General features: G+C 37.4%; 1 long non-coding RNA gene and 1 pseudogene across 1 annotated transcript in view; both read right to left on the bottom strand.

The window, feature by feature from the left end:
- Window positions 1-1,699: 1,699 nt before the first annotated feature.
- LOC118151410 (uncharacterized) overlaps window positions 1,700-26,772 on the bottom strand; it is a 55,296-nt gene continuing 30,223 nt past the window's right edge. Inside the window, exons 2-4 of the long non-coding RNA XR_004739681.3 lie at window positions 26,197-26,286; window positions 4,511-4,607; window positions 1,700-2,027 (exon numbers count right to left, since the gene is read on the bottom strand). This is a non-coding gene — a long non-coding RNA (uncharacterized LOC118151410). The remainder of the gene's footprint in view (window positions 2,028-4,510; window positions 4,608-26,196; window positions 26,287-26,772) is intronic.
- On the bottom strand, window positions 7,060-7,849 carry LOC118151409 (PHD finger-like domain-containing protein 5A pseudogene; annotated as a pseudogene).

The following is a 26,772-nucleotide window of genomic DNA, read 5'->3' as shown; positions in this document are numbered from 1 at the left end:
AAGAAGAGAATATTGATGTTCCTAGAAAGTTTTTCATGGCTCAGTTCAGAATCTTGCAAAACAAAATCTGAGGATTAGACACATTTTAATGGAAGGAGCTTAGCATTCAACTATGGGAGATGGTTAAGACTAATACTCTGGAATTTTAATGTGTGAGCATTAAGTAAGGTGTTTATTTTGGTTCTATTTCAGAATAAAAGACTGCTTCATGGTCATTAAAAGAGCTGTACTTGGTTAGAAAATACTTTCTTTTCAGGAAAGCATGCATGCAGTGACGAAATGCCTGCCAGTGAGATTACAGAGCGGAAATACAGATTAGTAAAATTTCATCCCTTCATAACTTCTATTTACTTTAAGGGATCGGAAAGAACCTTTACATGAGTTATGCAAACTCTCACAGACATGCTGAGATCTGAAGGCATTAAATGTAAGCAGATAATACAACACAAGTTCTATAGCACAATTTTGACGTGACGTTGATTATCATGCCACGGATTTGAAGCTGCTGAGTGTGGGTTGAGCTGGTGAGACCTGTGTGGACAAGCATAAAATGCTATATCTGCAGGGCCAGTTGTATCCATCTGCTAACTTTATTCATGTAGGGACACAGATGTGCATGCATCTGACATTTTGTTCACCTAAAGAGCCAAATCCCCATTCTGTCTCTTGACAGGTCCATGCAGCTTAAAGCAAGGAACAACTTGAAAGATGCTTAAAGAATACCAGTCTCTAGGCTTCTCATGGCAGTATTTTAGTCCACATTTCCCCCATCTGTAATTATACCTTTTCTTTGTCTTTTTCCTTTTTAATCTTTCTTTCTTTTTTTTTTTTTTTAAATACAACTACTGTTGAGTTCTCCCATTGGAGAGTTCCTGGCTCTGATTACAGGAGTTTCTCCCTACACAGAGTTGCTCAGCCTCACTCTGTACTGTTTGTTTTTGCAAGTCAGGGAGACTTCAAGCTTTTTATTTCTCCCTCTCCCCCTTCTCCCTCCCCTCCCTCCTCCTCCACCTCCTTCTTCTGTTTTCTTGTTGGCACAGATGTTTCTTTGTTGAAGAGGAAAATAATTTTAGTTCTTCTAAATGGATGCCAGTATATGTTCATGATTAGCCCAATCACAAGGCATGCCTGGAGAAGAAAGAAGTACACAGATATTTGATGGTACATAAGTACATAATTTGGATTACCTGGAAAGCAATTAGAACAAGGGCTTTAAGAGCCAGAGCAACAGTCTACTCTTTAGCTTTCCTCTAGTGTTATTGGAAAAAAAAGTTTAATTCATATCCATGTTATTGAAAGGATAAGTCATGGAATGTCTTTACAACATTCCTCACTTCCAAGCAGGAACAATTTGTTGGGTACTGGGGAATCTCCTTTCTGTGGTAGAGTCATCTTTGCCTTTCAATCACCTCCCGCGGTTCCTCTACCATTAATTCAAGCTTTTTAGCTCCCTTTGAACAGCATTGTCCTTCACAGGTACTCTGCTCTCTCATTTGGATGGCAGGTCTCTGGAAGTCTGCAGGGCTCCTGAACCTGCCTGCATCAGTACTGATGCACCTCACAGTGCGGTGCTGCTGCTTCTCTGAGCTTGACAGAAACAATACCCTCTGGGGTATATTACAGCTATTTCAACTGGGCAAGTAGAGAAAAATACATACCACTTAAGGAGTAGTAAAAAGAAATGGCTTTCAGTCTTTTTGGAGCTTTATGTTGGAGGAAAATGATTTATTATAGGGGTAATCAGGCATGGAGATGGGCTAGAGGTGAAGCAAACAGTAGGTGGGCCTAGACTTGCTTGCCCAACATTGCTCAGCACACACGGGAAACAAAGTAGGCTTTGAGAGAAGGTTTGAATCTGTGGATAATGTCTTTCTTATTGTTGAAAGAGGCATTTCCAGAATGCCAGCTTGTCACAAATAGCATTGCAGGAATGGTAGACCTAGGTTGTAAGTACTTTTTAGCCTTCATATCTATAATTTGGACAGCTCCTCTCTCTGGCTCAGGAGGACAAGGCGATGAAATCAAGCCTGCCAAGACAATAAAAGCTTTTTCAAGTCCGTGACCTGTTACATAAACAATTTTCCTTCTGTTCCCCATCTTATAAATACTGTGCTGACCCTGACTTATTATTGTTTATATCTAACAATATAAAATCGTCTATTAATCACAAAGTAATAGAACCTGTTCATCTAATTGATCACCCCTTCTCACTGACCCCACCCCCAGTACAACTATCTAAAGTAGCAAGGTAATGGAAAGAACACAGAAATGAGAAAGATAAGAAGAGCTATTGTATTTGTTGCAATCAGTCAGTGAATACAATATTTGCCTTTTAATGCAACATGCACTTTAGATTTAAAAACAAAACTTAGTAGAAGGGTTAATATTTAAGATACTCAAGACAATTCATTGAGTTGTTTTTTTTTTTAATTTGAAGTCTAAGAAAGTCTATATTTTCCTCTTCCTAGTGGTGTTTCCAGCACATGAGAGAGAGAGAGAGAGAGAGAGAGAGAGAGAGAGAAAGAGAAAGAGAGAGAGAGAATTAGAATGTACAAAATAAAGAATTATTGTATCTGGCATACATTAACATGAAATCCTCTCTTTAGGATGCTCTCTGCATTTGTATAGACACAGTTTATTGAAATTACTTTATAATTTTAAGAAGGCAAGTAAATAAAGCCTGTTTGCATAAGGAATGTCATGTACCACTTAGAGTTGTGATTATTACCTCCTTCACCCATTTTTTATCATCCCAAAATTAAGCAATAAAATTAAATTTCTTTAGGCTGCAAAGCATTTAAACTAGGATTGCTTATAGAAAATGAATACTGAAAATGAAAGATGTTCAACTTAATCAGGATTAATTTGCTGCCTCAAATGATTAAAAGGCAAAAGAAGAGCTAAGTTCATTTTATGTTTTGAGTATTTTAGTCCATATTTTAAAAATAAGTTGAGTACAGGGCTTTTTTTAATACTAAAAAAGTTCTGGGCTTTTAAAAACTGTATATATTTAAGCACTATTGTCATTCCAAGGGCTAATAAAATACAACTATTTCAAAATCACTGAAACCCTAGTCACCGTTCAGTCTGTGGACCACTTAGCCATGTATATGAGTTAAAAGCACAACTATATACTGTCTATCCAAATAGGAAGTATAAATACTAGGTTCACAATTAGACTAAATAAATGTTAATTTTCCTTCTTTTCTTCTAAAGACAAAGCATATTTATGTGTCTGTATGTATGTCAGACATGTGATTTCTGCTTTCTTTAAAATTAGAGTGCATCAAGGGAAGAAAAATAAAAATTTCTACTTTATCAAAATACTAATGTGAGAATAAGACTTGGGTTTATAAGGAAGTGTTTGAAGGAGAGGGTGTGCATAGTTAAAATTTGAAAGTATGGTCATAGCATTTATATACAACTTAACAAATGCCATGAAAATACATGAAAAACGTTTGTTAAGATTTCTTGCTGGTAAAGTCTTCTCTAGCTCTGCACTTTTGATTTTCCTGTCTTTACTATGTGAATTTTTTTTCTCTGAGTCATACTCTTTTAGAGGATATTGCTTAAGTTTAATTTTCTACCCAGCTCCACTTTAATCTCTATATCCTAAGATTATTATGTTGTTCTATAATTTCTAATTTCCCTCTTTCAACATGTGCCAAATACCTTCATTAACCAAGTGCCTACTGTGTGTTATACATTTTGTTAGACTTCCAGATCCTCAGTCTTGCTGATGAAGAGCAAATTTAATGTAAAAGATGTGCTCTGGGCTGAGGCTGAAGTCATCTCAGGCATTTCATTTTCCATGAAGGAAACAACCTGTTGTCTCATGCTCTCCTGTAAGCCTCAGCCCTAGCACCCAGTAGGTGCTCATCCACCTTTTATTTCAGAATTAACCTAGTGACCAAAGTTTTCTATAAACCAAATTGTTATCTGTAACAATTTACCTTGTTACAGATAGTGTAATAATGAAGGTATATGTAAAATTATTTTAGCACAATGTATGTGTTCCATTACTTGTTTTAAGATTACATTTGGTTTTACTTTCCCTTTTCTCAGTTTATTTTTTTATTTATTATTAATCAATATCTATTAACCCCACTGTGTGCTTAGCACAGTCTTTGAAACAGTGTTATTACGAATATATACACTGTATAATATACTATATATCAACCAAAGGTTTTGGATCCACTTGGGTAAATAAATTACATGCATATTAACTATTAAATAGTAACACAGTGATATGATAAAAGGAAAAAGTCTCATAATCAAGAACTGCCTCAGTGATACAGACAGTGATTTAAGTTTATAATAATGGGTGATCACTGATTTTCAATGGGCAGGAAAGTTTTGTAGAAGTTAGTGAGCTTGAGATGGGTCTGAAAGGACGGGTGGAATTTGAAAACAGGTGTTTTTCCAGGCAGTGAGTGACTGCTTTAATCCTTTTCTATGTGCTGTAAGTAAAGTACCCCCATCTCCATTTTATGCATAAGAAAAGTCTCACCAGAGTTAAAGTAACTTGCCCCATGACATAGAGAAATCTGGATTTGTGACTTAAAACTTCTGATTAAAACCTCCTTTTCGCTCTATCACAGTTGCCTCTAGACATAAAAAATGACATGAAAGGAAAGGTAATTGACATAAAGAAAGGCTTAGAGATTCATAATCATGAACTCTTGTAGTCATTAAAGGCTAGAGTTTGTGTAAAAACTAAACAATATGCACAGGAACTTTTATATAAAAATTCTGCGATAAAAGACTAATATAAACATGATTCTTAGAACACACCAGTATAAAACGAACTTTCGAGACAGACTAACTTGGCTTTAAAGCCTGATTCTCCTTCTTAATTGTCACCTCATTTTCCAAGTTCCATGGAAATGCCTTCTTTCTTCAATGTTTCCTCACTCTGTATGTATAATTATTTGCTTCCTTGCCAGTTTTTCTATTATTGACTAACTAATAATACTAATTTATATACATATACACACATATATGCAATTGATACAGTTTGGATATTTGTCCCCACTCAAATTTTATGTTGAATAAGAGTCCCCCATGCTGGAAGTTATGCCTGGTGTGAGGTATTTTGGTCATGGGGACAGATCCCTCATGGCTTGGTGCTATTTTCCTGATAGGAAATTCGTATGAGGTCTGGTTGTTTAGAAGTGTGTGGCACCTTGTTCCCCTACTCTCTTACTTGCTCTGGCTTTTGTCATGTAATGTGCCTGCTTGAACATTACCTTCTGCCATAATTGAAAACTCCCTGAGGCTTCACCTGAAGCCAAGCAGATGCTAGCACCATGCTTCCTGTAATGCCTGCAGAACTGTGAGCCAATTAAACCTCTCTTCTTTATAAATTATACAGTCTCAGGTATTTATAGCCATGCAAGAACAGCCTAATAAAGCAGTATATACATATTTATGGATATACATCATACACATATATTTTATAAAGGTTTATATCATTTATATATACCTATATCTATTTATCTGTCTATATTTTATAGTGCTTCCTATGCTAGACATTGTTCCAAGGAATTGGCAAATTATTTACTCCTTTAATCATTGCAATATCCCCTAAGATAGGTTTTTTTATGCCATTATTTTGCTGATGAATTATCTATTGATAAAACACAGAGAAGCCAGTTTCTAGGTCTTGAATATTTGTATCCCTCCAAATTCGTATGTTGAAACCTAATCACCAAGGGGATGGTAGCAAAAGGTGGTGCCTTTGGAAGGTGATTTGTTCATGAGAGCTCCACTCTAAGAATGAAATTAGTGCGTTTTAAAAGAGTCCTCAGAGATCCCTGTTTGCTCTTCCATCATGTGAGGACAGAGCTAGAAGACACTGTCTTTGATGCAGAGAGCAATCCCTCACTTGACACCAAATCTGCTGGCACTTTGATCTTAGATTTCTCAGCATCCTGAACTGTAAGAAATACATTTCTATTGTTTATCAATTACCCAGTCTATGACATTTTGTTATAGCAGCCCAAATGGACTGTGACATTAAGGAACCTGCCAAATGTCCCTCAGCCAACAGGAACACTGGAATGTGAATTCAGATAATGCAATTCCATGGTCCATGTTTAAACCACGATACTGTGCTCCTTCTCATATTATCTCTTTATATTATCATTATGTGTTTGATTTGGTTGTCCCAGCTATACTGTAAGCTTGTAAGCTCTTTGTCTTTTTCATATTTATATGCTCAGAATCTGGCATAGTATGTGGAACATGGAAAGGACATAATCTAGTGTGCAAAAATGTCCAGTGATATTGAATGTATAATCATTCAACGTTTCTCTAAGAAAGGAGAGATATTATCCAGTATGACCTCTGCATGAAATCCTGGGGCAAGTGGGATAGCACTGGTAGAGGTGAAGGGAAGTAAGGCAGGGTAGATAGGATGGTATTGGAAAAGCTTTTTATTCTGTGTTGATCTTTTGGTAGGGAAAAGAAATAATTGTAGATATTCAGTCAAAAAGTGACATTTTAGAAAAATAAGCAACAGCAGTGTGGTGTGCTTTTGAAAAGAAAAAATACTGGAGAATGGGGGATCTATGCATATATTCTTAATGATATTTCAGGAAGGAGACAAAAATTTTTGGCAGAGACTGTGGAGATGGTGAGGAAACTATGGAGTTTAGAGCCAGTTAGGAGATGAAACTGGGAACAATTGATATCGAATTGGAAGGAAAGGAAAGAATTAGAGTACTTCAGGGAGGAGTTATATTCCTATGGCTTGGTAGGATACATGGAAAGCTGATAGGAAAGAAAACATGTTCTAATTTGGACATAGATTGATGTATCTGTAATATGTCTATAGTTGGGCTTCTGGGGAGAAGATACACCATTAGGTGTGATGTTCTGGCATTTAGAAGAAAGCTATGGACTAAAGGTAAAATTTGGGAGACATCATTTCTTTTTTAATTTTATTTATTTAATTTTTTTTTTACCAGAAAATAAGCACCAACTTTATTAATATAATAGCAACAGAAAAGGTTTCCAATTTCTCAGAACAAAATAACATTAAAACTAGCACAAGTGTTTAAAGAGTAAATGCCTGCATTTCTTGTTCTGATAGCTTCCCACCACACATGGAAGGTTCCTCAAGGACAGCTGCCGCCAGAGCTGCTGCAAGAACATGTTTTTTACTGGGTGTAGCTTCACAGTCAACTTATCAAGCAGAAGACTAAAATATTATTTCCTTTTAGAAGATCTTGGTTGGGGGAGAACATATCAATATGGAGAGAAGATCTTTGCTTCTCAAATTGAAGAAACACTATTCACTAATGTATCAGTTTTTCTCTGATACAGAGTGCCAGAGTGCTCTGTGAAGAATCCTTTTCCATCCATACCACATGTCTGGGTGAGAGGAGAATGGCAAGCTGCCAGTACACCAGCAGGCACTCCTGGTGATTCTCTGGGCTCTGCTCCCTTTCTTCTGGTAGTAGTAGGCATCTTTTCTGGCAGCTGAGCAGCCTGATGTGGGGGGAATGGCCACCGACCATTCACCTCTTCTTGAAGCTGTATTTTTTTGTATTCATAGGAGAGATGTGTCTTAGAGCTCCCCAAATTAACAACCTTTGGGCAGCCATCTCTGTCCTTTTTCTAAATGGTACACTCCTTACAATAATAGGCATCAGAGACTTCAGGGCCTCCACAGATCACACAGTGCCCCTGGTAAGATCCATAGTTACATTCATCACGTATGTGCACCAGAGTGCAGGGATGCTCATAGGAGTCACAAATCACACAGTCTTCTATGGCAACACCAGCCTGCTTGTGGCAAAAGATCAAATCAGGATGATGTTTAGCCATAGTTCCCAATGAAGCCGTGGGACATCATTTCTTAAATGATAAGTGAAGTCATGGGGATGGCTTAAAAATGTATTACCCCTAAAAGAAGTAAATAAAAAAATCCTTTGAAATATCAGCATTTATGGGACAGATGAAAGAAAACCTACTAAGGGAACCTCTAAAAAAATTCATGTGTTTGGCAGAACAAACAAATAAGTAAACAAACTAACAACACAAACCCCAACCAACCAACCAAACAAAACACACACACACACAAACACACACACACACACACGTATTTTTTTCGATTAAATATTCTAAGCCAGAGATTAGCAAACTATAGCCGGTGAGCTAAATCTAGCCTGCTGCCTGATTTAGCTCATTGTGTTCCAATGGCTTCATTGGAACACAGCCATACCCATTCATTCATGTATCATGTATGGTTGCTTTTGCCCTAAAACTGCAGAGTTGAGTAGTTGAGACAAGGACCATATGTTGTAATCCTAAAATATTTACCATCTGACCCTTTACAGAAAAAGTTTGCTGACCCTGTTTTAGACACAAAATGAGAAAAAACAATTATTAGATAAAATAAACTACTCAATTTTCATTTTTTTTTTTAAGGAAACAAATACTTCTATAAATGAACGACCACCACTTCACTTCATGTGGCAGGATTAAAAACAATATATATACAATTCTACAGCATTGCTTCTGTATATGCATTTTAGATTTACCCTATAGGAAAGGTACCGATGTATTAAGGAGATAATGGGTCAGCTAGCTTCCTTCACATAAAAAAAAGAGTGTTGTCATTCATTCATGTCAGATCTTTGAAATTTTCACTTGCTCTTGGCTCCCTTTTTATGAAGACACTACTTCATTCAGCTTTATAAATCACACTAGGAAAATACAGTTAAGAAAAAGGCTTGCATTATGGACTCATTCAATTAAACATTCTGGAGGGCATGATTGCTTTAGGCCTGAAAATGGAACAACATCTCAGTAGAAATTAAAAACATAAAGGAATGTGTTCAGGTAATTGCTTATTAAATTTTCAAACCCCAATGACAATAACAAGTTTAAATTGATTGCTCAATATGTTTAAACTAGATGATGCTGAATGTACAACCAGGCTGCGCCAGTGAGGCCTGAAAGTAAACCTTATTGAACAGTTAAGTACAGCAGTACCTTTCTGCCTCTGGGGGTTTGCAGAGAATTCAATAAGGCTGGCTGAGATAGTCCAAATTAAATTGGTTAGTAGCAAGTGCAACTGTTCCTAGTTTGTAGTGACCCTTAGCTCAGAAGGTTTCAAATCAGCGGTGGGTCTTAGCAACAGAAAAAACAAAGTGCTCATATTCTTGCCTCTAGAGCAGTGGTCCCCAACCTTTTTGGCACCAGGGACCGGTTTCATGGAAGACAATTTTTCCAGGCACTGGGGTAGGGGTCGGGGGATAGATTTGAGATGATTCAAGCTCATTACACTTATTGTACACTTTGTTATTATTACATTGTAATGTACAATGAAATAATTATACAACTAATCATAATGTAGAATCAGTAGGAGCCCTGAGATTGTTTTCCTGCAACTAGACGGTCCCATCTGGGGTGATGGGAGACAGTGACAGGTCATCAGGCATTAGATTCTCATACGGAGCATGCAACCCAGATCCCTCACAAGTGCAGTTCACAATAGAGTTTATGCTCCTATGAAAATCTAATGCCACTGCAGGTGAGGAGTTGTGGGGGTTGAGGTTGCAGACCACTCCTCTAAAGTACACTTTTCAATGTTATTTATTGTTTTCCTACAAGAATCTCTCCTGGTTGCCTACTTCTCTTCCTCACTAGTCATCCATGTATTGGAAACCTGCAGTAATTTAATTTTGAAAAAAATTTATCTGATTTTATTAAATGCCTAATTAGCATACATGTTTCCATTAGATGAAACCTTGTAAGTCATTATTAGGAATAGTTCTATAAATACTTCGATTATTTTCTTTAGGGAATTTCTATCTCAACTTTAATACAAGATAACATCATTTAACTAGAAATTTTAAAATTTACTCTCCTGTAATTATATTTTTATTATAGATGCTATACACTTTCTAATCTGTAAGTTACAAACAAAATTTAATGTCGGAGATTTAATGTTCACTCTTTTAGGAATGCTATGGAATAAATACATATTCACACAATTTTCTACATTATTACCAGCTCTAGCTATAGTACCATACAATAGTCAATGATGTATATAGAATGGTGATCTGGAGACTTTTGATTAAATATAAAAACAACAATTACATTATAATCTCAAAGATAAGGAAGGGAAGTAAAACAACATATATTCATTCTACGGGTAATTCATCCTGCAGGTAAAATCCTATCATCTTCATCCATAAATGAGAAAATTCAGTTACCCAGAGTATCCCACTCCCCTTTTTAGAATTGAGACTAAGTTATCATGTGCGTTTCTTCCTTCTTTTTTCTTTCTTTACTGCTGGAGAGACTGGAAATTGAACTGTGATATATAGAGAAGGCTGCTCTGGATGTAGTCTCTGTGATGGGAAAGTTTATTATACATACTTGGAGACTCTTAAAAACTGAAGAGTAAAAACACATCAAAGGAAAATGGAATGAGGGTAAGAGTGGACTGTAAAATAGTCATTTGGATGAAGAGAAAATAGAAAAGTAATAGATGCTCTAAACAGGAGAATTGTGATCCATGCAGAACTTATAAAAAGAGTTTGAAATTGAAACTGGATTTTCTAGAGTCTCCTTTTATGATCCAGCACCTGACTGTGACCACAATTGAACTGAAAATTCTTAAGGATCAGATTCTCCTGAGTGAAAATCTTCTTCGCTTTACCACCTTTCTTGCAGATGTTTTCTGGATATTTTAAATGTAACTGGTGAGTTCTTCTGGTTTTTGCTTTCATGTGAGTTCCTGTCACAACTCTCTACAGATGCACTACTGTTGGTTAGATTGGCTAGTTGTTCTACAGGGAAAAAAATAATCTAAGTTATAAAATTAAAGAGTTTTCTCCCAGGCCTAGCACAGGTCCACTGTACTCTGTTCCATGTGGACTTCACTTGGGGACCCAGGCTCTTAGAATGGCATCTGTTGGGATCTTACTGGAAAGCCACAGCTGAGGGACTAAGAGACAGTGAATTGCACTCTGACTGCTAAGGCATCTACCTAGAAACAAAATCACTTCAGCTCACATTTCACTAACCACAACTGGCATACAGTCATGCCAAAATACAAGAGAGGTGTTAGGTACCATCATCTAGTGTGCTGAAAAAAACCAGAAATATTTGATGGAGAGTACAATGAACTATTCCACACCTTTAACACATAAGGCAATGAGAAAGAACATCTGGTTTTAGTGGGCTGTGACTCTTAGTGGGTGATAAAATTATATACGAGCAAAAGCAAGCTGGCCAAATTAATGAACTAGGGACATCTCAAAGAAGTCTCAAGGAGGAAATGCAACAATGATGTGATTAGCATTTGAACACTGGCTCCTCCATTGACTAGCCCTGTAACAGTGGACAAGTGACATTACTGTACACATGACTCTGTCTTCTCATCCTGCATAGTGGGATGACTGATAATATTTTCTTCATAGGTATTTTGTGAGAATTATGTAAGATAATGTGTATAATGTGTTTAGATTACATTGTTGAGCATGAACAGGAACTCTGGCTCTTAGCACATATACCTATCTCTGAGGACCTGGAGTGAAAGGGAAGTCTTTGACAAGATGACTTAAACTTGTCCTCAAAGGGAAGTCTGAATTTAACTTGGAAAAGAAAATTGATGAGAAAGTGAGCAAGGACTTAGAATGGAGGTGTGACTACAGTGTTTAGGAAGAGTAAGTAGACTGTTTAGTTGTCTCAGAAGGTTTGTGTAGGGTCCTTCTCTTTTGGCAAGTCAGGACCCCATGAAAACTTTTAAGCACAGGATTTTAAAGCAGAGTATAGGAAAATTAATTTGACAGAAGTGTGTGGGATAGGTTGGAGAAACAACAGGGCAGAGACAGAGCTATTTGTGTAACAAGAAGAAATGGTGGTAGAAAGGAGAACAGAAGATGTTCTCCTTATCTTATCTCCTTATAATCATCTTACGGGAAAACATGAAATCTAGTTAACCCTGGTTACCTGATTATAAGGTAATGAGGAAGAAAGATAGAGAATTGTGAGGACAAAAACATCTAGTGTCTTATTCCTTAATACCTACATACAATGAGGCATGTTAGAGCTGAGTGATTACTCTGACTTAATTTCCTGTTCTTAGGTGACATATCACAGCTCTGAAAACTACCCAGATGCAGTTTTCCTTGTGTATTGATGCTATACAGAAAGTCAAAATGAGCCCATGAAATTATGTATGTGTACTTGTCTGTTCCTTGGAGAAAATGTCAAATAAGAGGCTTTCAAATAAATAAAACAAAAGCTATGAAAGAAATAAACACAAGTGCAGCCAAGTAAACCAATCAGCTTGAAGTTAAGATCTAATGTGAATTCAGTTGTTACAGCCGTAATAATTCCATGGCTGTGAACACGCCAACGACTGGATTCCTTGGCAGGCAGTGTGAGCTACAGCCTGCTGCCAGCTGCTGTATTTAAGATTGCTTCAGATTAGAATGCAGATGTACAACATTTAAAGTTTATGGTTTAAACATGGATTCATGCATCACTTTAAAGGCACTGCAACCTGTGAAGTTCCAGAACAGCTTTAGACTAAATTACAGATTAACCTGAGCTGTAAAATGCTCTAGATACTGCCTTATGGAGTAGGGACCGGAGACAAAACCTTCTTAGTACTTTACTTCCAGGCAGCTCTTGAAATATGAACTTTGTGAGTGTGTGGACAAAAATGAAACAAGATTTTTTTTTAACTTCATACCCATAGGAAGAACAAAGCTCAAGTTTGAGGGTTTCAGTGAGCATAACATTTCAGAGAGCTAAATGAAACAGAGTCAGATCTTTCTGTTTTATTTTCCTCTGATAAGATGCAACTAGGATGATCTCTATTCAGTGTTGTGACTTCATAGCCAACATACTGAGGAACCTGTTAACTTTTTTTATAAATTAAGATTAGCATATATTTCTTTGGGGAAGTTGGGGAGGGAGACAGGCAAAAAGAGCTTACTGTAGGAATAAAAAGATCCAACATTTTTATACTCGGTTGAAGAACATATATATCTGAATATTCATAAGGGATATGATTTAAAGAGTGTCTAAGATTGTCTGAAACCACAAGCTCTTCAGTCATAGAATAGTTGGTGTTGCCTTAGGATTTACTTCATTTCTTAAAGCCTCTACTTTTAAAACTTCCAGTTTTATATTTTGCTCGAAAGTTCAATTCTGTTTTCTTCATTTAACATCAGAAGTGGTTTTGCTTTCTCCTTCTCTTTATGATGCATTGCCCTGAAAAAATAATCATCAGTGAAGCTCTCCCATCTTACGGATCTCTGTGCTATTTAGGTTTTTTATTTTACTAATGGAGTCAGCTCTTTTTCACTGACTTAACTCTACCTGAATTTCTCTCTCCTACTGGTACTCATGTCAGAATCTGAACCATCTTCTCCAACAGTTTCCTGCTGCCTGGGGCGCACATCTCATCTTTTGTACTTCTGCTTATGCTCTAGTTCCTACATACTCCCATTTTTAATGCAGAGTCACTGTGAATTTTGAGACTACACAAATCTTATTCAGTGTCCTCTTTCTGCAGACAAGACAACAAGCATTGACCACATAGGTACAGTCTTTGCTATGCTGTCCACTGTTAGTGTTAGTGGACACTCTTAGTCAATGCCTATTACCTTTTAAGTGGCTATACTATCTAAACAAATACAGACATAAACATAGACACACACAAGACGTGAACATACACATGAAAATGAGTGAATAATGTCATGTAATAAAATAATTTAAAGTGGACAGGAAGATGAAGGAGACCCTCATTTCCTTGCTGAAACTGGCAATTTGTGAGGTCTTAGATGTACTTGAGGTAGACGTGATGTTGTTGTTGTTTAGCTTTCTGAATTAAAATTCCAGGTATTGAGGCTCGCCATATTTTCTCTAGCTCTCCGGGAAGTGGAAGGGCCCCATGTCCCCTGCCAGCTGGTTTGCTTCACACATTTATGTGGCCTCCTTGACCTCTAAAGGTATTTTAGTTTGACTCTTGCTCTATATATTTCTGCATTGTTTGGACTTTCCATGTTAAGACCACAATTAAGAGAGCACAGGAAAAATAAAAGAACAAAAAACATGAATATAAGAATGTTTGCAGCTGGGCTCGGTGGCTTATGCCTGTAACTCGAGCACCCTGGGAGGCCGAGGCAGGCAGATTACCTGAGGTCAGGAGTTTGAGACCAGCCTGGCCAACATAGTGAAACCCTGTCTCTACTAAAAATACAAAACAAATTAGCTGGGCATGGTGGTACACACCTGTGAATTACTTCAAATAGGGAGGTAGAGATTTCAGTAAGCCAAGATCACACTGTTGCACTCCATCTCAAAAAAAAAAAAAAAGAATATTTGTGCTCTGCCACAGTCATTCACAGGAAATCATCATCAAGGGAAAGACCAAAGAATTCTCCAAGAGGCTATGCAGAGACTATTGGTTGAAATGACTTGGTTCCACTTTTGCCTTCTGAGAGTCCAACTGTATTTTCTAGCAAACTAGAGCAGCAGGTAGGTCTTCTATTGTTTTTATTATATTATTCACAGTGTAAGAGTACAGTGCATACCAGATTCAACTGGTTAATAAAAATGAGAGCTAAAACTATCAAAGGAACCTGAAAATTCCAGTTATTGGACAGCCCCCAATCTCTTCCTATAGACTTTCAGAATGCCATGTCCCATGACAAATGCTAATTTTATTGCTGTGTAATGTTCAGGAACTTTCATGGAAACTGGAAATCTTCACGTATACATGATAAAGTGCTACCTCTCCCCAACAAAGTTCCCTTCATTACCACTACCCCTCCCCAACCCACCAAAGTGAGGCATAAAGTATAAATGTATTAAACAAAAATGATGCTATTATAGTGCAAATGTGTTGTCCCTAAAGTGTGTTGTTATCTTCGGCGAAGTCTGTGGAAAGGTTTGTTTCTTCTCTCTATATGGGTGGCAGATAATATGTAGGCATTTTTCTACCACTTTTCTGTTTCTCTCTCTTTCCTTATGCTTTTATAACCCATTTCTTATTTTCCAGCAACAATTTACAGCTCATATTTTGGCCCCATTTAGAAGGACATTTCACAAATTCTGTCTGAAGGCCATCAGTTTTTCAACAGAAATAACTGGAGCAAATATACAAGGTTAAGCACCAATTAAGGTGGAAAATCCCGAGTCTTAGTGCTGTTCGTTACGTACTCCTCCCAAGAGACCACAATGTGGGTGAATAGGCAGGGGAGCTCTGCCATAGATTCAGAGTTAATCTTTCATTTATTCTTGCTTATTGTAGAGAAAAGATTATTAAAATGTGTATAAATACTAAGTACTGATCAAAAATAAGTAATGCAAATATTCTTTGAGTGGGTGTTGATTATAAACTTTCCTTTGATTGTCCTTTCCTTTCTGATAGAACAATAGAGGCTTGTTCTCTGTAAACAGACTGGGTAATATATGTGGCACCTGACAGAGAGTCAGTGCCAAAACCTGAAACTTATAGGAGTGGCTGGTGAAGGGGGAAAGGGAGGGGCAGAAACGTGAAGCGTGCAGAGTACCGCTGCCTTTAAAAACTTCACTGACTGCAGGTCTGCTCAGCCCCTCTAGTCTTCTGTCAATATAGTTATACTATGCTGAGTTTCCTTAAGACCCAGCTATTGTCTTTAATATCTCGCATATGATTTTGTTCCCATCTCAGCAGGAAGCACATCTTGAACAGGGGCTTTTTCTTACGCATCTCTGGGCTACCATGAATACTGCTTTGGTCAGTGTGTTTCTATTGCTGGGGATTAAAATATACCTTTCAAAATTTGCACAGGCAGGTAGTTGGGCCTTCCAATGGGGGAAAAAAATTATTCACTAGAAGTCCCAGTTGTCTGTAATTTGAAGATGGCGATATGTGGTTAAATTAGCCTCTGCTAAGGTTAAAAACAGAACAAAAAATCCCTTCATGCCAGAATACACAAAGATCTCATCTGCCATCACAGGGTCATTCATTGCAAGTAGCAGCAGGAGAGGTACCACCTGCCAGTCCCACCAAGAGGAGAGAACAGTTAGGAACAAATGAAGAGAAAAATGGAAGCTGCTGTCATGTTGAAGAGCTTCAGGTTGCTGGGATGTTTCTCTTGAATCTGAATACATTATTTACAAAACCTAAGGAATTTGTTTTGTATTCTATATGACATTCTTAAAAACACTTTCTTAATAGGTTTGCTAAGAAAGCTCCACATTTTAGGCTTCCAATAAATTTCTGTGTGCAGTAAGCAGAGGGCTGGAAATACCTGCTTCTGTGTCCTGACTGGTCCCATCTGTCCACTTTTGGCAAGCCTAATCTGTATTTCTGCTTGTATTCATGATTGATTATCACACAACGGAAGGACATGGGTGGAAGAGCTATAGACAGTCAGATAATGGAGCTGCCCAGGCAGAGGTCTGTGTCGTTTAGTGTAGGACCACTGCTTGTTTATTTCTTTTCATTCTTCATGGTTGTTCTTTTCTTAGTCTAGCAAGAAGAAACTATTTCTGAAGCCTATTTAGAGCAGTTAGAATGTGAAATCAGACTCCCCTGAGGAGGAATCAGACATAGCAGACAGTGTGAACTATAAGCCCACCACAGGCTTAGACAGAAAAAGATCAAATATCTCTGACATATGGTGGGAGGATTTTAAGGTCCTGATATTAGACATGCAAGCGAGAGGGGATGCCCCTTGCAGGAAAGAGAGAAAGACATGGAAAGCAGTTTTTTGGTTACAGATAATTAGACATATGTGTTTCTGAGATTCAAAACCTCCTTTGTTAAGTACGTTAAAAATGACACAGTATTTGATTTAGATCCACAGGAAAAGGAAAAGATGAAGTCAGAAATCACATTAGTAATTCTGTTGTACTTAAAAAAAATTCAAGACAGAGTACAAATTGAGGTAAATGAAAGTAAAACAAAGATTAGTCAGCATAATGGCATAGTGGATGGCAACAGCTTGTTAAACCTGTACATCTACAAGTATGAGGAGACTGATGGAAATGCCCTTTACAACTCTAATGGATATATTTTAAGATGCTTGAAAAGCACACAGTCTTCATGCAATACTTTATAGTGATTCAGTGGCCCCAATGAGGTACACTAGAGAGGTAAAACTAATAAAAATACTGTGGCATTAGGACAGAGAGTCTATCCTTGTTTATTCTGTTCAACAGGTGTTGTGGAGTTGACAAGAATTATTTCTCTCAGATGTGTCTTAAAGAACCCAAGGCATACATCTTCAATTTGTTTTGGGTTTTCTCATTATTGTTATTGTTTTATTTCTTGGTCAGACTGTTTTATTTTATTTTATTTTATTTATTTAATTTTTTTTTTGAGATGGAGTTTCGCTCATGTCACCCAGGCTGGAGTGCAATGGCGCGATCTCGGCTCACCGCAACCTCTGCCTCCTGGGTTCAGGCAATTCTCCTGCCTCAGCCTCCTGAGTAGCTGGGATTACAGGCAGGCACCACTATGCCCAGCTAATTTTTTGTATTTTTAGTAGAGACAGGGTTTCACCATGTTGACCAGGATGGTCTCAATCTTTTGACCTTGTGATCCACCCGCCTCGGCCTCCCAAAGTGCTGGGATTATAGGCGTGAGCCACCGCGCTCGGCTGGTCAGACTATTTTAAAAGAAATATGCAGAAGTTAAAAATCTAAAATTTTTTTTAGTTTTTTAAAAAAGTTTTTACACATGTAGAGACATAGTTAAAGCTACTAATCTGGAAAATTGGTTTTAAAATGATAAATAATTGTACCTGAATAAATATCGACCTAAATATGTTTTTAAAACTAAATATTTCACTTTATAGTAACTGATTATTGTAATGCATATGATAATTGCAATTATTTGTTACAGAGAAACTGTCTTTTTTTGGCTACATCTGTGATTTCTGTTGATGACGGTGGTGCAAATTTCTAATTATTTTTAATATCATAGAGTCTCTAGTTTTTAATTGAACCAAGGGGTTTCTCTCATTTAGTCAGCCTGTTTGTGGTGAACTTGCATATTAAATCATTGTTATCATATCATTTTTGTTAGATCCAATGTTTTCCTTAACTCATATCTTTTTACCTAATTTGTCTATTGTCATGAGATCTTGCTGATCTCATGTTTTTATTCACCTACATTAGTGATGAAATAGATCATCTTTCAATATAACACAATCTCAAGACAGCAATCAGACAGTTTTCAAGGTCTGACCCATCCAGGGATCATAGCTTGGTATGGTGCTCAAGAGTGATATTTAAAAGATTTAATAGCCAATTCAGCAAACACTCTGACCAGTCAGAACAAAAAATAAGTCATTAGTGCTGAAGCAGAATCCTAGAGGTTCCCTGATGTGGCAGGTATTCAAACTTGAGTTGCTGAATTGATTGTGGCATGTGGGGCTTCGTGGGAGATGGAACAGGCTAGCTGGTTGGGGAGCTGACAGCTGTGGCCATTTACTGGTTTGTAAGTCTTCATTATTCAACAGCAAAAATGTTTATGCAGGATCTTACTGTGTGCCTGTTGCATGTGACCCCTGGGGATGTCTCTCCAGAGATTAATTTTGATATAGTTCAGCTGTATCCCCACCCTGATCTCATCTTAAATTATAATTCCCACAGTTCCCACATGTCATGGAAGGAATCCAGTGAGAGGTGACTGAATTATGGGGGTGGGTCTTTCCTGAGCTGTTGTCATGATAGTGAGTGAGTCTCATGGGATGATGGTTTTAAAAAGGGATTTTCCCTGTACAAGCTCTTCTTTTTTTGACTGCTGCCATGTGAGATGTGCCTTTCACCTTCCACCAGGATTGTTAGGCCTCCCCAGCCACATCGAACTGCAAGTTCAATAATTATTTTCTTTTGTAGATTTCCCAGTCTTGCCTATGTCTTTATCAGCAGCATGAACCACATTTCTTCCTCAAATACTTGTAGGAGGTCCTGGTGCATGAGTGATTTAACACCTTACTACTTGCAGTGTAACAAATAACAAGTTGGCTCAGCAACATTATAGCCTCATTTGGAGTTTGTTAGCAAAGACAGAATCTCAGGCCCTACCCCAGACCTGTTAAATCAGAATCTATATTTTTGCAAGGTCCCTGGGTGACCTGTGTGCACCTTGAAGTTTGGGAAGCATTTGTTAGCACCTGCATCCTGGCTGGCCAGGAGGTGTAAATGAGTTTATTCAGTATTTCTTAGTTGAGACCACAGATTAGAAGTCCCTGGGAAACATTTAAAAAATATACATGGCTAGGTCCTGTCCCATGAGAATCTAATTTAATTGGTCTGGGATGGGGCTTATAATAGCCTTTAAAAAAAACTTTACTTGGTGATTATTCTGTGCAGCCTGGGTTAAGAATAATGACATCTCTATCTGATGTAACTATAGTGGGCATAATTTGTTTCATCTGGAACAAAAATGGACAGAACCATATGGCAAATTTACTTATATTTGCTACAGGGCTTGAAAATCAAAGTTGGCTTTAGGCTCCTCTGCTATCAGGAAAATTAAGCAACCAGTACATGTGACCCCTTTGAACAGAAATGTATCTATAAATTGTGGTTTTATGCCTGATTTCTTTAGGAAACTATGAGATGTGCAGAAAGAATCTGCTATTATTTTAGTTAGACTGATAGTATCAGAAATTAAGATTTTCTCGTGTACAATGTATAACTGGTCTTCTATATGAGACTTTCCTCACATGCCAAGTTAGAGTTCATTCATTCATTCCTCATTCATTTATTTATTTAATCTTTTATTCAAATTATGTACATGAATCTCTTCTATGTCACTGGTAGCATAGCTGGTAAAAAGGACAGTGTCTAAAGTTGTATCTTCTCTTTGCTATCTGCCTCTCTCAGTATAAAAATACGACTATCTTATTTTCCCTTCAAGCTGCAAAGTAGGTTTGGCTAAATGTGAACAAAATGCATTTTTTAAAATAATATAGAGAAATTATCTAATATTAAAGGGCAATTCTTAAATACAATAGATTTTGTTCAGTTTCCTTAGGTATTTCTCTGTCAATCAGTTTCCTGAGACATGAGGGACCAGATAAGATGCACTCCACCAAGCTGTCGATTACATACTACTGCCCAGCTGTTGCAAACCAGGATTCTCATCATCTAGAGGAGGAGGGGAAGAAAAGGTGTTTTTGCCAACACCATGAAAGTATTCAGTAGGGCAACTTATTAGAGATAATCTGGTAACAAAGCTGTGAGCTCTAACCTGAGATACACGTCAGGGACACGCATAGTGTGTGGTCCTGAAGTAGTGAGCCATTGTGCACTTTTTCATGATGCCTCAATCATTGCAATTGATTTTTTCATGCATGCATGTGTGCATTCAACAAACTTTTCTTGAGTACCTGCTATATGGGCTGTACTCTGTTGAACTTTGAAGAAATAAAATAAATTAAGAGATGTTTTCTGGCCTCACATTGTTTCTAGGCTAGAGAATTGCTTCTATGAAAACATCAAATGCATCATATTATAATTAACCATTTCTTTTTGAAAAAAAAAACTTCAAGTTCAGGGGTACATGTGTAGGTTTGCAACATTGGTAAACATGTGTTATCGGGGTTTGTTGTACAGATATTTCATCATTTAGGTATTAATCTTAGTACCCATTAGTTGTTTTACCTGATCCTCTTCTTCTTTCTACCTTCCACTCTTCAGTAGGCCCCAGTGTGTGTTGTTCCCCTCTCTGTGTCCATGTGTTCATTCTTTTAGCTTCAACTTATAAGTGAGAACATGTGATATTCTCTGTTTTCTGTTCCTGTGTAAGTTTGCCAAGGATAATGGCCTCCAGTTCCATCCATGTTCCCTCCAAAGGATATGACCTCTTTCTTTTTTATGGCTGTGGTATTCCATGGCATATATATACCACATTTTCTTTATCCAGTCTAACCTTGATGGGCATTTACGTTTATTCCATGTCTTTGCTATTGCGAATAGGGCTGCAGTGAACATACATGTGCATGAGTCTTTATAATGGAATGATTTATATTCTTTTAGGTATATACCCAGTAATGAGATTGCTGGGTCAAATGGTATTTCTGTCTTTAGGTCTTTGAGGAATCACCACACTGGTTTTCACAATGATTGAACTAATTTACACTCCCACCAACAGTGTATAAGCATTCCTTTTTCTCCACAACCTTACCAGCATCTGTTATCTTTTGACTTTTTAATAGCCATTCTAACTAGTGTGAGATGATATCTCTTTGTAGTTTTGACTTGCATTTCTCTAATGGTCAGTGATATTGAACTCTTTTTCATATATCTGTTGATGCATATGTGCCTTCTTCTGAAAAGTGTCTCTTTATGTCATTTGCCCGCTTTTTAATGAGGTTGTTTGTCTTTTTCTTGTAAATATGTTTAAATTCCTTGTAGATGCCAGATATTAGACCTTTGTCAGATGCACAGTTTACAAAAATTTCCTCCCATGTCTCTGTTTCACCCTTTATACCAGGAACTCCTTGATGGTAAAGATAGTATCTTATCAATTTACATATATCAAGAATGCTTAGTATAATTTTTGGTATATTACATACTCATTAAATATTTTGTGGAAATGCATTTGTTAATACATCTTGCAGTCTTGGATTCTGAGTTGTATAAGAAAATTCAACACTCCAGTTGTATGTGTTGCTGTATCTCTATATTTCCTAGATAATGAATATAAGAGAGGTAGTGATTCTAGGATTTTTATTTATTCTTTGATTAATTATAGTTATCAGTGGCAGGATTGTTGTGTTAGAGCCTTAAAAATTAGTAATCACCAGAATCTCAAAATGACAACAATGTCTAGAAATGAAGTGGATACCCTATTTTTTTTTCAAATTATGAGGACCATTTTATTTCCTCATAGATCTGAAAGTCTATGTTAACATTGTATCACTCTAAAAGAGCCAGACTTGCCCTAGATGACCTCTTGATCTCTGTGTGGACTATTCAGTTTAGAGGTTAATTTGTGGTGATAAAATTAGTTTAGGTGGACTGGGGATTCTGGCTCTGTGTCTCCAATATAGTACTAATTAATAATTAACACATAAAGAAAGGAAAGTGTTAATCAGTAACTCTGCTTCACTCAGGAACATCTAGGCTTTTTTCTCAGATTCATAAGCTGACCCTGAAACTACCCCCAAATTCCTCAGAAATGACAGTATGATATGTTAAGTCTCATCCTTTACTTGCCCTTCGATTATGTGATAATCATTTTTTAATTACACAATGGTCCCACAGGAGGTGTCAGCCCTCATTTTATCTACCATTTATTGAGAGCTTAGTCTTCTGCAGCTACCGTAGCAAGATATAGCTATGTAATCAAACTTAAGTTGGCTATATAAATTTTGCAAATTTAAAAAAAAGCTCAGAGAATTGCTCTACATCACTTGGCTACTAGAAATTGGGAGAACTAGAATTCCCTTGGATTTTTATGATTCCAAAGTTGTTCTGTTATTTACTGCCTTTATGGAAAACTTTTGTTTTAATTTCTTACATATAACTGAACCTAATTGTCTAAGTTTCATTGAGAAAACTGCCATTTCAGGTTATTTTTTTTTCCCTTAACATTGCAGATACAATGTAAGAATTTAAGCTAGCAAGTCTGTAATATCAATAAATTTGATGAATCACGGAAAACATAGATGTTCATTAAATGTGATATTCAATAAAAAAACAGGTATTTGTGAAAGCAAATCTGTTGAAGAAGTCTGTTTGCATTCTTTGAGTTACTCAGATAGGAAAAAAATTCTTCCTGTGTGGAACAGAATATATGAAGCAGAGAATGTGGGCCCGGATCCCAGTTCCGGGACATATTAGATTTGCCATCTAGAAACAAAGCATTATTTACCTCTCTTTTGCCTCAGTAAAAATGAAGTAAAAAAGTGAATATGAATATACTTCGTAAATGTTAAAGCACTCTGCCGATGAATGTCTTAGGAGTATTTTTGTATTGTTGTATGAGAAGTTATCTGAGCATGAAACGTACTCAGTTTTGGGGAGGGTGGGCAGAAAAAAAAAAAAGAAACATACTCAGTTTCTATTCAAGCACACCAGGCCTCCGTTTTGAAAACTCGGAGGGAAACTTTGGGGAAATGAGGGTTGTATGCCACCTACTTCTTTACTCCAATAGCCAACCCACCCAAAATCTGGTCAACTTGAATACCTCAATTTATACAATTCTCCTCATCTCCATCTCTAGTACCTAATTCAATCAACCAGTGTCTTAAATCTGGATTCCTGTAGGAGCCTTCTAAGTAGCTTCCCTATAACCATTTATTGTTCCTTCCAATCCATTCTTCAAACTGTAGCCAGAGTGAACATTTCATAAAGCAAAACTATTGGATGACTGTTTTAGTTCATTTGTGTTGCTATAAAGGAAAACCTGAGACTGGGTAACTTATTAAAAAAAGATATTAATTTGGCTTACAGTTCTGCAGGCTGCACAAGAAACATGGTGCCAGCATCTGCTCAGGTGAGGGCTTCAGGCTGCTTCCACTCATAGAGGAAGGTGATGAAGAGCTGGTGTGCCCAGAGCTCACATGGCAAAAGAAGAGGCAAGGTAGGGGTGGTAGGTGGCAGGCTCTTTTTACAACCAGCTCTCACAGGAACTAACAGAGCAAGTACTCACTCATTAACATGAAGACAGTACCAAACCACTCATGAGGGATCTACCCTTATGACCCAAACACCCTTAATTTGGCCTCATCTTGATATTGGGGATCAAGTTTCAACATGAGGTTTGTGGGCAACAAATATTCATAGTATAGCAGTCCACGCCTGATCTTTTAAATCACACATTCTTCTTCTCACATACAAAATACAATCATTTCATCCTTATAGTTTCCAAAAGTCTTAACTTGTTCCAGCACCAACTCAAAAGTTTAAAGCCTAACGGATTTTTGCTTTGGCAATGACCCTTCTTGGATTTTTTAATACTTTCTCATCATTCTTAGGATATTTCAAATACACTGATGTCATCTGCAGGGCCAGCACCCCAAGCCCCCTGCTGCACTACTCTCTTCTCAGTACTTCAGAGTTCCTTGTCCCTTGTCCTTTAACATGCCATGTTTTTTCCTGCCACAGCGCCTTTAGTTCTGCGGTTACTTTTGCCCAGAATGCTCATTTTGTCAGTCTTTGCTAATTAACTCTTACTCATTTTTCGGATTCCAGTTCAGTGTTCCCCTTCTGCCTTGAGACTGATTTTACATGGTTAAGTTATGCCCTTCTGCTTTGCACTCTCCGACAGTACACTCCTTGCTTCCTAGCCTGCGTTGATATGTAAGGTTTTTTTGAACTGCTATTTTGCCTTGAGGAATGAAACTGTGTTGATTTTTTGACTACCTTTTCTTTCCTTCCAAAGTGCCTGACAATTTCTCAGATAAATGTTTGTGGGCTAACTGAATGTATAAATAAATTTAAGAGATGTATGATCTTATTTCTAAAGAGTCTTTAGCTTAGATATGTTGATTAAATAAACTCATATACAAATACACATTCATAAATTTAGTAATAAAAAAGTAGGATTGGTAACATTCATTTGGCATTTACTATGTCTCAGCCATCGTGTAAGCAACTTACTGTTTCTCATTTAATTATTTCAACTGAACATAGAGGCAAGTGCTTCTATTCTTTTCATCTGCCAATGGTCATGGCTGAAATGACTTGTCCAAGGTCACACAGACAGTCAGAGGTGAAACGATGCTGGGTTTTTATTTAGAGACTATTGAATAATTCACAAAATTGATAGAAGGAAGCTGGAAGCATAGTTGAGTTATTCTAAGCAACAGAAAAACCCAGTCAAGGTCAGGGCACAGGAAAGATCCGAAGTATCATAGTAGGCTTTGCTGCCCTAGAATGTTGCTTATCCTTGTGGCTGATTTTTCCACTCTGTTGCCTTTGCTGTGAACAATATATGTATTGGTGGCATGTTTTCCAGGTTTTAAGTCCTGAGCAGGAACACCTCATTGGTTGATTCTAGGCCATATGTCTGTGCCCTAACTGTCAGGGTCAGGGATCAGGACCCTGTCTCCTGCCAAGACTCCAGTAACATGGGATTCCCCCAGGATCAGAAGGAAGTTTTACAATGGGCAGCTAATATTGTACACATATCTAGTACTTTGATATACCTCTCTGTCCTTTGACTTATGCCCAATGTGTACAGACACATGTGCTATTATAGTTCCAGTATGTAGGAACCCAGCCTGTCAAACAAGCCACATCTCACCAGTGTTACTTTCCAAGTGCATCAGAGACCATGCTGTCAGTAACTTCAAAGGCCTCCAGTACTAGAAGCAAATTGGGCAACCTAATTAAGAACCACCAAGGCCTGGGGTTAAGTGGCAAAGGTCTGTTCCTCAACAGCATGGCACAGTGTGAAAAATAATGACTTGGCACCAGGTGATTCTTGCACATTCCTTCCTGAAGCTATGCCTGGCTTTCATGCAGGCCTCCTGTGCAGAAGGTGACAGCAGGGAAATAGCCTATTAAGGTGGAGTAATCAAGAGTTGCATTCATAACATAATGGAGGCTTTAAAACAAGGCAGTGTACAAAAGCAAAGAGGGTCCCTAAAGAAAACTTCAAGAGGTAGTTTGGTCCAGGTTGTCTTAAGAGATTCACACACAGACCAATTTAATCCCACTAAAGAACAAAAATATTTTCGTATGTTGAGGAGAAGGGAAGACTCACTCTGGAAAACCTTCCACATAAATACGTTAACACATGAAATGGAGCAAACCAGCTTAAAAATAGTAATCAATGATCCTCCAGAATAGAATCACACTTTGCAAATCCAATCAGTTGCACGAAGAAGCTTCCCAAGTCAGAGATAAAATGAACTGGTTCTGAGCAAAGGCTATTTGTCTTTGTTTTCTTATGTGGGTTAAGGGAAATTGTCCCTCTGCCACCCATCAAAGAAAACTTATTCCTTCAAAAAAACAAACAAACAAACAAAAAACCACACAAAAATAAAACAACAGCAAAAGGGTTTGAGAAAACAAAAGCAATAGAAATGACTATTTACTAATGTGTGACTCCCATTATAATTTTTAAATTTTCTGAATTTCTAGCTTTTCCTTGACAACTGTATAAAAGCAGACTTGGTTATACCCAGGATGTGCTACCCAGGGAAACTGGCATATCTCAAGGCTGGACTTACTGAAATATGCTTTTGTATTTTGTACGTATACCTCATTTTTTCTTTTGACTGGTTCTTCAGCCCTTTGTCTTCCATCACACTGATTCTTTATTCAGTATGCCCATGGCACACAGTGTAGTTGCTGGGAGAAAAATAACAACATTTACTTAACATTTATTTACTCTTCACACCACACTAAGAAGCAAGTGCCACTATTATATCTAATTTAGAGATGAAGAAATTGAACAGATTAAGTTTATGTGATTTCTTGAAGTAGCTTGACTCCCATGGGAGGTGTTAAATATTCTGAAAGAATATTAACGGAGGATGTGTGCTACTCCTTCACTGCCACTTTCCTGTTGATTTTGGAGTAACTTCTGGTCCAGGGTGAACCAATGATTAAAAAGAGGAACAACTCCTCCTACATTCAGCAACCCTTGCCTGCTTGCCTGTTTGAGTATAAGTGGCTATGTGTATAGTCAAAAGTCCTTAACTGAGAATTAAAAGACCCAGCCTTAGTCCCAGCCCTTACTAACTATTGATGTGGACTTGAGCAAACCAGATAACCACTGTGGTTCTCAATTCTCTTATCTGCAATGATGGGGTAATGAAACTAACACTGGTGTGA

Source organism: Callithrix jacchus, chromosome 2, assembly GCF_049354715.1.
Source record: "Callithrix jacchus isolate 240 chromosome 2, calJac240_pri, whole genome shotgun sequence".
Taxonomy (NCBI): Eukaryota; Metazoa; Chordata; class Mammalia; order Primates; family Cebidae; genus Callithrix; species Callithrix jacchus.
Note: the sequence above shows the minus strand (reverse complement) of the source record. Positions and strands in the feature narration are given on the sequence as shown.